Here is a 14,203-nt window from a genome sequence, read left to right on the forward strand (position 1 = left end):
GACCCCACCTGTATGATGCAGTTAGCATGCATCCTTCTAGTTCTGTAGAGCAGGTCTAGCTCCCATGAGCCTAAATAATCAGGTGAGAAATGCGCCATAGAGTCTAAGGAAGTGGGATCCATTCAGGGTGTTTAAAAAAAAAAAAAAGGCAGGTCAAAGTTAAGGAAGACTTAATGGAAAAACTTTCCATTTCTTTAACCACCCTAAGTAAAGCAAATATAATCAGAAAGCAACAGTTTTGTGGCATGCAGGAAGGAGAAAGAGAATTTATCAGTTTCATGCTCCAACCACTGACTGAGTGTGGAATATTGAAAGCTTTTTGATTAAATTTATTAATATAATTCTGTGCCAGTAGTACTCATAAGAAACATGTTTAGGGAAAGAGCAGCACTTGATTTAGTGGGTTCCAGCTATAAAGCATACTAAATAAAGAGGATTTATAAAAATCCTAATCCTTCAGACGGACATGCTATGCAGTGGCAATATTTATGTGCTCCAGGTATATACACAGTATTTGTACGGGAAAGCATAATCTAGATGCTTCCTGCTCCAGCCTAAAAAACATCAGAATACAAGAAACATCTTGTAATGAAAGTGTAAAATGATTTTAGTTTAGTTGCACACAAGTTCCAAGGTATTAAACACCAAAATGGATGAAACTGTATATTGTGCTCACTGGGCTCAGACCTAGCTCACGGCGACAAGACTAACCACACCAAGAAGATCAGAATTGTGGGTAAATATGGAACCCATTATGGTGCCTCCCTCAGGAAAATGGTGAAGAAGATTGACATAAGCCTATACACCAAGTACACTTGCTCCTCCTGTGACAAAACCAAGATGGAAAAGATGAACGGTGGAGATCAGGCATTGTGGTTCCTGCATAAAAACTGTAGCTGTTGGACAGACAAGACCACTTCTGCCATCCCAGTAAAGTTGGTCATCAGAAGACTGAAGGAGTTGAAAGACCAGTAGAAGCTCCACCATTTGAAACATTGCTAACCTATAGTAAATGGGTTAATTAGGCAACAACAACCAAAAAAGGTATATTATGGAAAGCCCTACAATTGTCTCTCTAGGATCTTGCAAGCAGATGGTGGATATTTCCCAGCCTTATGAATCTCTATATGTTGAGTAATAAAAAGTAGAAAAGGGTTTCCAATCATATGCAAGTATTTAATGAGCCTAAATGTTAGCATTGTACTAGGTGTTTGGGGGAATATAAAAATAACAAAACACTTGACCCTTGTCCTCAAGATCTTATATTCTAGTAAACAAGATGAGAGTAATACATCCCATCCAACAGCAGCAAGTGAAAACAAATTGTGTTGTGTTTCTTCCATTCTAATATATCGCTAATTATAGCTCACATCCATTTCTTGGATAACAGATTCTTAGAGAAACAAAGAAATATGTTTATGTCTACAATAATTGTGAGCTATATCTTAATTCCAAAAACATTAAATTGTGAAAAACATGTATGTTTTATAATGATGGAAATATGACAGAAATATTATAATTAAGAAATACATCATGTAATACAGACTATGATTTTAGCATAAAGAAAAATCAAAATGAGGGAAAAGGTCATGTGCCTTTCTGTATCTTGTTCACATTTAATACTGTCCACCTCTGCACTGTTTGTTCTGTGGAACTTTACTTATCTTTTTATGAAACACTGTCTCCTCAGACTATAAGCCTCCAAGGACTGTCTTGGTGTTTCATACTAGTGTTTTTCAAACTTTGCTGCAAATTAGACTCACCTGCAAAGATTCTAAAATCAAAATGCACAGGACACATTCTTTTTTTTTTTTAAGATTTTATTTATTTGACAGAGATCACAAGTAGGCAGAGAGGCAGGCAGAGAGAGAGGAGGAAGCAGGCTCCCCACTGAGCAGAGATCCTGATGTGGGGCTCAATCCCAGGACCCTGGGATCACGACCTGAGCCGAAGGCAGAGGCTTTAACCCACTGAGCCACCCAGGTGCCCCCACAGGACACATTCTAACTAAACCAGATTGCAGGGGCTTGGGACAGGGGCATGGGCCTCCAAATTGTATAAGCTTCCTGGACCATTCAAAGATGAAGTCAAGGTTGACACCCATCATTTTATACCTTTTTTTTTTTTTTATCACCAATCTCCAACAACATTTTTTTTCAGGTAATGTTTATTATCAGTTATATTTTTTGAAGGAACTGGATGGAGTTTTAATCATCTTGTCTCTCAACCATAAACACAAACATGCAACAACATGCATGAATTTCATAACACTGTTGAATGGGAAAACTTCAGAAACAAAAGAAAATATGAAGTATGATTCTATTCCTATAAAGTTCAAAATAGGCTAAAGAAACCAATGATGTTATAAGTCAGTTCTCTTGAAAATGGGTACTGACTAGAGAGGCCATGAAATTTGGGAGTGCTCCAACATCTTGCTTCTTGATCTGATAAATGTGTTCATGTTGTCAAAATTCATTGGGCCATTCAATTATGAGCTTCCAAATGTATGTTACACTTCGGTTTAAAAATTTCATTAAAATATCAAATGAAGCCAGTTTAGAAGCTGGCTTTGAACTTCTCAGTAAAGATGATGACCTGATCTAAATCACTTGGGCTCCATCTCTAATATGAACAAGATGAACAACAAACAATAGAACCTGGCCTCCCTCAAAAAATTCATCAGCAGAAATCAATTAGAAAACGCCATGATGGAATGGCACAAAATTCAAAAGTAGAAATAGCTGCAAGCTGAATTTGGAGAATGATTGGTATAGGCATCCCCAAGGAGTGGTTTGTATATTTAATAGAACTACCAGGAGAACAAAGCCTAGTTTTCCAATAAATTGTTCTTCCCATCTCCCAACCCCCAAAATCTCAAGCCATAAAAAAGTGGTTGAGACACGATATAAGAGTCTAAAAATCTAGTTCAAGAAAAATAAGTGTGTGTGATCCAAAAAACAAAAGTCAACAAGAATTCATAACTAAATAAAGAGTAATTCTGGTTATGGTTGCACACACTAAATAGGAGATAGATGAATCATCATGAAAAGCTTATTAACAGACTTGAGATAAATAAAAGTCAGAGGAAAGAAAGTACAAAGAAATAGGGAGAATGAGTAGTTGGAAAGAGAGAGGAAGGAAAAGGGAATGGGATCAAGAGGAAGTAAATGGAAGGAAGGAGAGAAGTAGGAAGGGAAGGGAAGAGAGAAGAAAGAGGAGAAAAGGAGGGACAGAGGAAAGAAAGGTATCAACTCCAAGTCCAGAGTCTCTGGTTGATGCATGATTTCCAGATGTGGCACCGCTTCTTGATCCAGAGCCCCAGGTAGTAAAAGGACAAGTTATCCACACTACCACACATCTAACAGACAGAAATTAAACATTAATGACCAAACTGCAATAAATAGTTCATTCAGAAATAAACCCTTTCATTTACAAAGAGGAAGAATGGGAGCACACAGTAGTCCCTGGTCCATTGTAAGCCTGAAATCCAGCCAGGAAGATGCTGTGAGGGGCCAAGACTCGGGAGTGGGGAATATTCCTTCATCTGTCTCTGATTTTGTAACCTCTGAAGAGCTCACCTGTGTACTGTTCTCCAAGGATCTTGCCTCTAGCCTCGAAAAGCATCATCCTTTTCAACTAAACTTGTTACATCTGAAGAAGGCTTCAAAACAACAACAGAGGTGGGGCACCTGGGTGGCTCAGTGGGTTAAGCCTCTGCCTTCGGCTCAGGGATCATGACCTGATCAGGGAACCTGCTTCTCTCTCTCTCTCTCTCTGCCTGCTGCTCTGCCTATTTGTGATCTCTCTCTGTCAAATTAATAAATAAAATCTTAAAAAAAAAAAAACTGAGGCAAAAGAGTCAAGGCATTTGAGCAGTAAACCAAATAGGTTGGGCAACCTCTACAAAATAGACATAGACACAGCTTAGTCAAATATCCTTAAGAAGATTCATTTAGCCGAAGTAGAAAGTTGGTGCAGAGTAATGCAAAAGAAGGATTTAAGAAATCCTTTGATTTGTCTCCCAGTGTCTACAGAATGAAGTCCTAACTCTTAGCCTAATAGCTAAGACCCTTCATAAACCAGCACCAACGTGGTTTTCCAGTCTTATTTTCCTTGATTTATTTTTGATGCTACAGAATCAAAATAATAACATGGTAAATTATTCAGAATTAGTAAGCTATTAAGAATGTCCTCTCCAAATTAAGCATGCCTATTTCCTGAGACCTCAGTAACAATACTAAATAATAGAGAGTCCTTAGAACATTTTTGCACTCTGGGAATTTCTGCATATAGATGACATTAAGAATCTGATGAAAAACCGTGGAGGGTTTTGTGCTCCAGACTCTGCCAGGTAATGTTCCATGTCCGGAGTCTCTGAGAAGGATGAACTGTTTCATAGCTCTTTAGCAGTGGTTCTCAAAATGGGTAATGTTGCCCCTTAGAGAAATTTATTCATGTCTGGAGACATTTTCTGTTGTCCCAAATCAGAGGAGGGGAGAGAGAAGGAAAAGGGGCTACTCATCTAATGGACAGAGGCCAGAGATCCTGCTAAACATGCTACAGTGCACAGAACAATCCCCTACCCCCTTGATAAAGAATTATCTGATCCAAAATGTCCACAGTGCCGCTGCTGATAAATCTTGCACCATAATTTGACATATAAGCCCAAGAATGAGCCCCAAAGAGAAATGGAAATAGAGAGTTAGGGAAAAACAGTCCTCATCACTAAAGGGGAAGAGGGGTGTGCTTTTGGCAGAGACCCCAAGAGAATAACTACACCCGCCTCCATTTCTTCAGCCCCCACACTCTACCCACGCTCTTCCCCATATGTCCCCAAAGGCTCTCCGGATCCTGAAGGGAGCAGCACGCAGAAGCCAGATGGCCTTGCCTCTCACCCTCTGCTTGTCCACTCCTCTCTGGACTTGTTGACTCGACACAAATAATCCTAATTAACATTGCTATTTTCATCTCAAAGATATATTTCTTAAATGAGCAGGATAAGAAAGAAAGAAAGAAAGAAAGAACGAAAGAAAGAAAGAAAGAAAGAAAGAAAGAAAGAAAGAAAGAAAACGAACTTGAAAAACCCCCGAACTTTAAGTCCCTGGCATTGAGTGCTTCAATTTCATGTCAGGGAGTCTGGACTTGGCCTGAAGGGAAAATGCAACAGAGCATGCCATCAAAATAACTAGGTCAATTTTCAGCTTCTTCTTGGAAGGCTTTCTGCTCCTTCTCTGCCCTCCCTGCTGGGCCCTTAGCCTGCCTGTGCCAACCACTTGATTTCAGATAACTGGCTCTCTCAGGCTACATCTCAAAGTCCAAAGGCCTCTGGGATTGAACAAATTGCCCACCTATTTTGAATCAAAGAATACAGTCCTCTCCTTCAATTTGGGCATCTGGAATTAGTAACACCTACAGTGTGCAAGCACTAGACCACCTGGCGGAGAACGAAATAGTATGTGATGCCTGGGGGCATTCTGGGCTCCGTCCACTGGCTCCATCAGAGCATACCATTGGACTTTGGGAACTGCTAAGTTTCATGCTGTACCTAGGGACATAGTTTCAAGCTCATGTCAGGGGAAAATACATGATTTATCAGGCCTATTAAAAAAAAATAAAATCAAAAATAAGCCCAAAGTATCAGGTTGAAGGAATGAATGAAGCCAGGAAGAAAGGAAGGAAGGAAGGAAGGAAGGGAGGCAAGAAAGAAAAGGAAAGGAGAGAGAGGAAGAGAAGGAAGGAGGGAAAACAAACGCATGGATGTCAGGAAGGATTCTTTTCAATCAAATCTTCCCAGAACATCGCATCAAGCTTTTAGATGAGAATATGGTATAAATAAAGAGATGGACTATAGAAGTGCTCATAGTTCTTCAACTGTTTCTGTACACATCTCTTTCTATCTCTAAATAACCAGTGCATCTAAGAGATGGAACTTAATTTTTGTCTTATATACTCAACATGCAACAGAATGCCTGACTCATACTAGGTACTTAATAAATTGATGAATTTCTCTACCTTTCCTTGCATCCTTTTTTCAAAGACCACCCTCAAATATTTTCCAAGAACACCCGTCTCCCAGGGGTCAGCACTCTTTGACCCCATGACCTTAGCTACCATACCTATACCCAGTGCATGTTAAGAGTGGGCTCTTTCCCACCTGGAAACTGCTTCTTCTATATTAACTGGCTACACTTACAATCAGTTGACTGGTGTTACAAATCATGTGGAAATTGTGTCCTAATGAATAATTTTTTAAAGATTTTATTTATTTATTTGTCAGAGAGAGAGAGAGAGAGAGAGCGCACAAGCAGGGAGAGTGGAAGAGGGAAAAGCAGGCTTCCCACTGAGCAGAGAGCCCGATGCGGGACTTGAACCCAGGACCCTGTGATCATGACCTGAGCTGAAGGCAGTTGCTTAACCAAATGAGCTACCCAGGCATCCTCTAATGAGTAATTTAAAAAAAAAAAAAAAACCTCTGTTACTTTTAACTATGACTTTTTGAGGACAGTATCCATCCATACCGTATTACTTATTGGTTGACATGGCCGAATTCCACTTTTTCAACCATGGTGTCCTACAGAGAGTAGAGACAAGCACTTGCTGAACACTCACTCACTTCATTAAAGAGATACCCTCTCCTAACATCATAGGAGGGACTTATTAAATAAGTGTATCTTTGTGTTATACTTACATATCAAACAAGCATATGCTGATTCCTATACAACTTTTTCCCAGTGAGAAAAATAAATAGGGAAAAGAGATAAACCAAACTAAAAACCATAATGCCACCATCAGCAACAAACTCCAAAAACATGGCTGTTTCTGAACTATAGTAAAATAAAGAAGAATCTGTTCCCAGTTGAAAGGCCTAGGTGTAATTTTCTTATAATAGGACAAAAAAAGTTGGGGGGGAGTCCTAATTTGACACGCAGTCTGTCAGGGATGACTTCTTGAGTAAATGAGGTTTTAGAGTTTCTTTTTTAGAAGTCAAAGTTTGGTGAAGACTTAGGTATTTCAAAGACCTAGAGGATGAGAGAATGGTCTGGAATCAAGACAGCAAGGCACCCCAGCAACCGAACCACTGAAGACACTAGCATAGGCTGGACAGTGCAGTGAAGAGAAGGAGAGAACAAAAGCAATGTCAGAGACAAGGAAGTTAAGGCATCATGAATAATGCATTAAATTAAAAAATTTGGGTTCAGGTGATCTCTAATATCATCTGTCATTCCACAAACACGTGGACACGGTTGCTAGCTTCTGCTGTATACTCATCTGTCAGGACAACATAACCCCCTTTGTTTGCTCCGGAAACATCTGCCAGAAAGCCAAGCTCTATTAGAGTAGAATATGATCACAACTTAAACAATCCTTTTGAAGTAAACCTCAAGTTCTCAGAATGTAAGTTATTAGAAAATTCCTACTAGAAACTCACAGTGAAAGCTTTACAACCTACTTTTTTAAAGATATATGATTACAGTGAGAAAAATTATAGAAATGACAAAAACCATCATTTTGTTCAAGGCAGCTCAGCTCTAGCTAATGAAATTTTTTAAATGACTATATGTTGTCAAGAAAGAACAAAGGGAAATGGAAACAACACATATTGATTTGTAAGTTATTTTATACAATCAATGTCCAAATCATGACTAGCTTCTATCATGCCCTCACATGTTAGCAGGTATGTCTGGAGGAAACTACATGCCAGCCATTTCTCTGGATGCTTTATGAGAATATTTAATCTCCCAGAGAGAAATATTACCTTCACTAGTTCACAGTTGAAGAAAGGAAGACTCATAGATATTTTAAAATTTCTCAAAGTATGAGGCAGAATTCGAACTCTGATTCTTCTAAGCTCAAACTCTCATATCTAATACATCAGAGTAGATCCAGACTTTGAAATTTCATAGACCAGTAAAATTTCAAGAACTTTCAAAGATCAACATTAGACTGGCAATCTTCTATTTTTCCAAGTAAAAACATTAAACACACACACACACACACACACACACACACACCTGTCAGGATCAACAATGAATATTGTGACACCAAAAGAGTGAATAAACTTAGCTTTATAATTACTTGTTATATATCCTTATTTTTATTGCACTGCCTCAAATGGGGAAATTCTAATCAGGTGGTAAAAACCTCAGCTCAGCACTGAGCTTCTGCAGACTTGCCCTTGGAAACTGCTGTATGTCTCCAGAGAGCCTTTTCATGGTACAAGGGCAACAAAGCACACCCCACCAGAATTGGGTTGGATCCACTGCTAAAAACCTGAAAGCTCTCAGGGCCTACTTTGCTGACTTCCAGCCATTCACAGGGATCGGGGTGTCCAGAAGAACATGGAGAAGATGTAAATTTGGGGGCACCTGGATGGCTCAGTTTGTCAAGCATCTGCCTTCCTCTCACATCATGATCTCAGGGGTTGTGGAATCAAGGCTGGCCTTGGGCTCCCTGCTCAGCGGGGCATCTTCTTCCTCTCCCTCTGCCTCTGCCCTTTCCCCCAGCTCATGCTCTCCCTCTCTCTCTCTCTCTCTCAAATAAATAATCTTTAAAGAAAATATGAATTTGTACAGAGGAGGAGAACATATAGATAACTTCAAACCAACACATATAGGGTATCTACGGCCACATTCAAGAATAGATATTGCTATGTTCGCCACTGTTCTCTATAAACTGTTACTCTGATGAAAGACATCTCTCTACTGAACTTAAACACTTCCTGAAGCTGGGGACAAATGAGGAAGCTCAGGTGCCTTGCTTGGAATTAGCTGTCCACATTAAACAATGTAAATTTTGCCCAAAATTTGCACTACCCGAAGGGGGCATGAAATTTAGTAGAAAAGCCATACAGACATGCCTGGCCTGGGTTTTTTGCCTTGGTTTTGTTTGCTCGTTTGTTTAAGATTTTATTTATTTATTTGATAGAGAGAGAGAGATGACGAGAGAGGGAACACAAGCAAAGGGAGCAGGAGAGGGAGAAGAAGGCTTCCTGCTGAGCAGGGAGCCTAACATGGGGCTTGATCCCGGGGCCTTGGGATCATGACCTGAGCCAAAGGCAGATACTGAAAAACTGAGCCATCCAGGCGTCCCTCTACCTTGTCTTGAGTCACTTATTCTATGACTTCTAGCAAACCATTATATGTTTCTTGGTCTCACTTCCTCACCAGCAGAAGGAAAGTCTGAGAACATTGCTCTCCAACCTTCCTTTCAGTTTTAAACTCTACCTGACAACATCTGAGCTAATGGCTTATTTACAAAGAACTTGCTTTATTCTTACTACTTTTATTTTTCTCTTTCCAATTATATTAGCATTTCTGAGTACTGTAGAAAAACTCAAAAAATAAACACAAAATATGAAGAAAAATTAAATAATAATCCTACCACCCAGAAACAACAACGCTAACAATATTGTTAGTATTTTTCCAAGTATATTTTTACATGGCTTATAACATATTGCACATGAAATTTTTCATCGCTTTCTCTTGATTTTATATTAAGCATTTTTCAGGGCACCTCGCTGGCTCAGTCGGTTAAACGGCTGCCTTTCGGCTCAGGTCATGATGGTCAGGGACCTGGCATTGTGTCCCGGATCAGACTCCTTGATCAGCGGGGAGTCTGCCTCTCCCTCTGCCTGCTGCACCCCAGCTTGTGCTCTCTCTCTGACAAATAAATTAAATATTAAAAAAAAAAAAACCTGATGGCTCAGTCCCTGGCATTGTCCAAAGCATTCCATTTAATCCTCATGACAGTCCGATGTGATAAGTATTATTTTATCACTATTTTAGGATGAAAACTAAAGCTTGGAGAGGCCAATAACTTGCATCAGTTTGGTAAGATTAGTAAGTAACAGAGCTGGGATTAAATCTTATCGGACATCAGAATTCAGGCTGTGAACCTGGAGACTATGCCAATTCCTCAGGATTCCAGACAGTGAATAATATTTACTTATCTGTTTGCATAAAGACTCAGTCTTCTGAACAATGGAGGTCTTATTATCCCCACTTAGCAGATTGGATAACAGAAGCTTAATGGAGGTACAGAACAAAAGTCAGCAAGTGACAGAAACAGGAAGGAATGTGGTACTAGGGACCCAACATTTTTTTTTAAGATTTTATTTATTTATTTAAGATAGAGCGAGAGTGAGCATGAGAGCGAGAAAGCATAAGCAGGGGGAGAGACAGAAGAAAGGGTGAAGCAGGTTCTCCACTGAACAGGAAGCCCACTCAGGATTTGATCCCAGGACCCCAGGATCATGACCTGAGCCAAAAGCAGACGCTTAACTGACTGAGCCACCCAAGCATCCTGACCCAAGGTTTTTTAAATATTTCACAGAGATTTTAATATACTTTATTTATTGGTTTAACTAATTCTTTTAGTTTATTTAGTTAATGTGTTTTTAGCTTAATTTTTAAACCTTCCTGGTTTTTCTTGTTTTATCTGCTTTTCTTTCTATAGTACAGAAAAGGCTCATGTCCTACTTCTAATTTTGTTAATGGTTATCTTGCATTTTTTTCCAAAGTCATCCCTGGACCTACATTCTTCAACTTCTCAGAATCAAGAGTAAAAGATTGCTTTTTTTTTTTTCTTAAAGGTTTTATTTATTTATATGACAGAGAGATCACAGGTAGGCAGAGAGGCAGGCAGAGAGAGAGGGGGAAGTAGGCTCCCCACTCCACTTCTAGGTCCATCCGATTTGTAGACCCTTGTAGATCTCTCTCCTTCCTGGCTGGATGCTCACAGGACTATTTTTCCTTGTCTTTCAATTCAAAATTTATTATCTGGATAAGTTTGAATATGGATCTCTTTTCACTTATTTGTCCAGAATCATAAGGGAATCTTCATACACCTAAACCAGCCTCCTTAGCTCATTTATTATAATTACATTGTTTTTGTTGTTTTTATATTCCTCTTGTGAACACAAATTACCCATTTGTTGTAACTTTCTTCTGTTTTCTGCTTATTGAATCTTCTTTCTTATCAAATTTATCTTTCATTTCTACATTCCAGGAGAGTGTGTCTTTACTGATTTTTCTAGAATGCTAAATCATCTTCACTTTTTTGCCTCCAAGGTAACTCTAGTCCCACTATTTCATTTTTAATGTGCTTGCAATCATTTTTAATATTACTCTTCTCCCTTTTCATTTCACCCTCTTGTCTTTTCATCAGAGCCTTTTATCTCTTTATAATTTTTGGCTACAATTCCATAGAGTCCATGCCTCCTTGCATTCTATTGAGAATGCTTGTTTCTTCATAGCTTATTCTAAATCTACAGTAGGTCGGTTGTAGAGCTGTGATCTTCTTCAAAGACTTCATGAGTCTGTTTCTTCCCTTATTCTATGCAATTTTCCCATTAGCTCCATGTTGGTTGTGAGTTCAGTTCATGCTCTTTCTTCATTCTTGCTGAGAAAATACTGCTCATTGTAGGCCCAGCTCTTTGACCACTGAAGAGTCACCAAATGCCAGTCCAGTTGCTAGTTTCTTGCTACTTCTTACCTGGAACAGTGCTCTCTGTCCTACGGAGATAATGTTCCTTTTCTCACTATCTTGCTGGTTCTTTGGTTCTCCAAATCAAGGAAGACAAGTTACCATTTACAGAATGCAATGCCATGTGCTTTTACTTTTCTGCTACCTTTCGTACTTTCTTCCTGGAGACCCCATCTCCTAGGGTGCCATTGGCTACTACTGGATATCCTGAACTTCTTTGCCCCTAGTCTCTAAGAGTGGCTGCTTCTGAGCTCTCAAATAAAGTCGATGAGGGAAAGAGGAGGGGGAAAAATGCTCTACCTGCCTCAAAAATCAGCCCTGAGTCAGTAGACCAATGGCTCTGAAATTTTAGGTGCATCCCCAACCCTGAGTTTCTGATTCAGTGGATCTGTAACGAGGCTCGTGAATTTGCATTTCTATCAAGTTACCAAGTAACAATGATGCTGCAGATCTGAGGACCATGCACTGAGATCCACTGCAGGAGAGGGATGTATGCCCTTTTCTCTGATTAGTAAGACCCCGACTCCACCCCAAGTCAAAGCAGACAGCAGAAGTGGAGGATGTCTTTTTTTCCAGGTGGGTTCTATATCATGAAGCCAAGTTTGAACAGGTTTTCTCTCATTAGAAAAGAATAAAAACTTCTAGTGTTAACTTGTCTGTTGGTTTTGGCTTTCAGGACAGGTTATTATAGATATTTTATTGAGAAAGGTTGTTTTAAGGGCTTCTCGCCAGATACCATTTTAAACCAGAAGTTTGTAAACATCATTTTTTTTAAAACAGCATAATATTCTTTCCAACGGATGTTCCATAATTGCTTCATCGTTCTCCTAATGTTGTGCTCTTAGGCTATTATCAATTTTTCAGTATTAGTAGGTAAAGTCATATTGAACACCTTTATAAATGAAGTCATTTCTGAATTTTTTATATTATTTCCCCTGATAAATTATGAAAAAAATAATTACATGGCCCCTTTCAGATACAAATGTCCAAATTCTTTTCTCAAAAAATGTATTGTAGCAATCAACATTGGGTATTCTCACAGGAGGGAAATTTTGTTAATTTAATATAGGAAATTACCCAATACTAATTTAACATAGGAAAAAGAGTAGTATTCCGTTATTGTTTTAGTTTGCTTTTCATAGATTAGTTTTTTTGTTTTGTTTTGTTTTTGGTCAAGGAATAGTTCTTTCCATACCCTGCACACTCCAACCTTTCCTGGGTCAACCAGGGACACACCAAAACTAGCATTACAGAAGGGGTCTTTGGTAATAAAATTCTGGTAGGAAAAAAGGCCAGAACCTAGTGTACAGAAGAATATAGAAAACCTGAAAGACTCCACAAAAAAAAAAAAAAATTGCTAGAACTGATACAGGAATTCAGCAAAGTTGCTGGAGATAAAATCAATACACAGAAATCTGTTGCATTTCTATACACTAACAATGAAGCAGCAAAAAGAGAAATCAAGGAATCAATCCTGTTTACAATTGTACCCAAAACCATGATACCTAGGAATAAATCTAACCAAAGTACAAAGTACTTTGATTGAGGTAAGAAGATCTGTGATCTTTTGTATATCTTTGTAATAGAACTTGAAGTCCAGAATTGTGATACCTCCAGCTTTGGTTTTCTTTTTCAACATTACTTTGCCTATTTGGGGTCTTTTCTGGTTCCATACACATTTTAGAATTGTTTGTTCCAGCTCTGTGAAACATGCTGGTGATATTTTGATAGGGATTACATTGAATGTGTAGGATGCTTTGGGTAGCATAGACATTTTCACAATATTTGTTCTTCCAATCCATGAGCATGGAATGTTTTTCCATTTTTTTGTGCCTTTCTCAATTTTTTGAGAACACTTTGATAAGTGTTCTATAGTTTTCAGAGTACAGATCTTTTACCCCTTTCTGAGCCACCTGGGTGGCTCAGTGGATTAAAGCCTCTGCCTTCAGCTCAGGGCATGATCTCAGGGTACTGGAATTGAGCCCTGCATTGGACTCTCTTCTCAGTGGGGAGACAGATTCCTCCCTCTCTCTCTGCCTGCCTCTCTGTCTACTTGTGATCTCTGTCTGTCAAATAAATAAATAAAACCTTAAAAAAAAACTCACTACCTATTCTTAAAAAAAAAAAATGGGGTGCCTGGGTGGCTCAATGGGTTAAAGCCTCTGCCTTCAGCTCAGGTCATGATCCCGGGGTCCTGGGATCGAGCACCGCGTTGGGCTCTCTGCTCAAAGGGGAGCCTGCTTCCACCTCTCTCTCTCTCTCTCTCTGCCTGCTGCTCTGCCTACTTGTGATCTCTGCCTGTCAAATAAATAAATAAAATCTTAAAAAAAAAGAATCTTTGTACATTTATAAATGATTTAAAAAAAAAAGATACAAAAGATCTATTACAAAGCTATATTCATCAAGACAACATAGTACAGACATATAGATGAATGGAACAGAATAGAGAGCCCAGAAATGGGCCCTCAACTCTATGGTCAACAAAGCAGGAAAGAATAGCCAATAGAAAAAACACAGTCTCTTCAACAAATGGTCTTGGGAAAGTTGGACAGCCATATGCAGAAGAATGAAACTCAACCACTTCCTGACACCATACACAAAAATAAATTCAAAATGGTTGAAATACCTAAATGTAAGACAGGAATCCATCAAAATCCTGGAGGAGAACACAGGCAGCAACCACTATAACCTTGGCAACAACAACTTTCTTGCTAGACAT

Source organism: Enhydra lutris, unplaced genomic scaffold, assembly GCF_002288905.1.
Source record: "Enhydra lutris kenyoni isolate GAN:26980312 unplaced genomic scaffold, ASM228890v2 scaffoldscaffold39, whole genome shotgun sequence".
Taxonomy (NCBI): domain Eukaryota; kingdom Metazoa; phylum Chordata; class Mammalia; order Carnivora; family Mustelidae; genus Enhydra; species Enhydra lutris.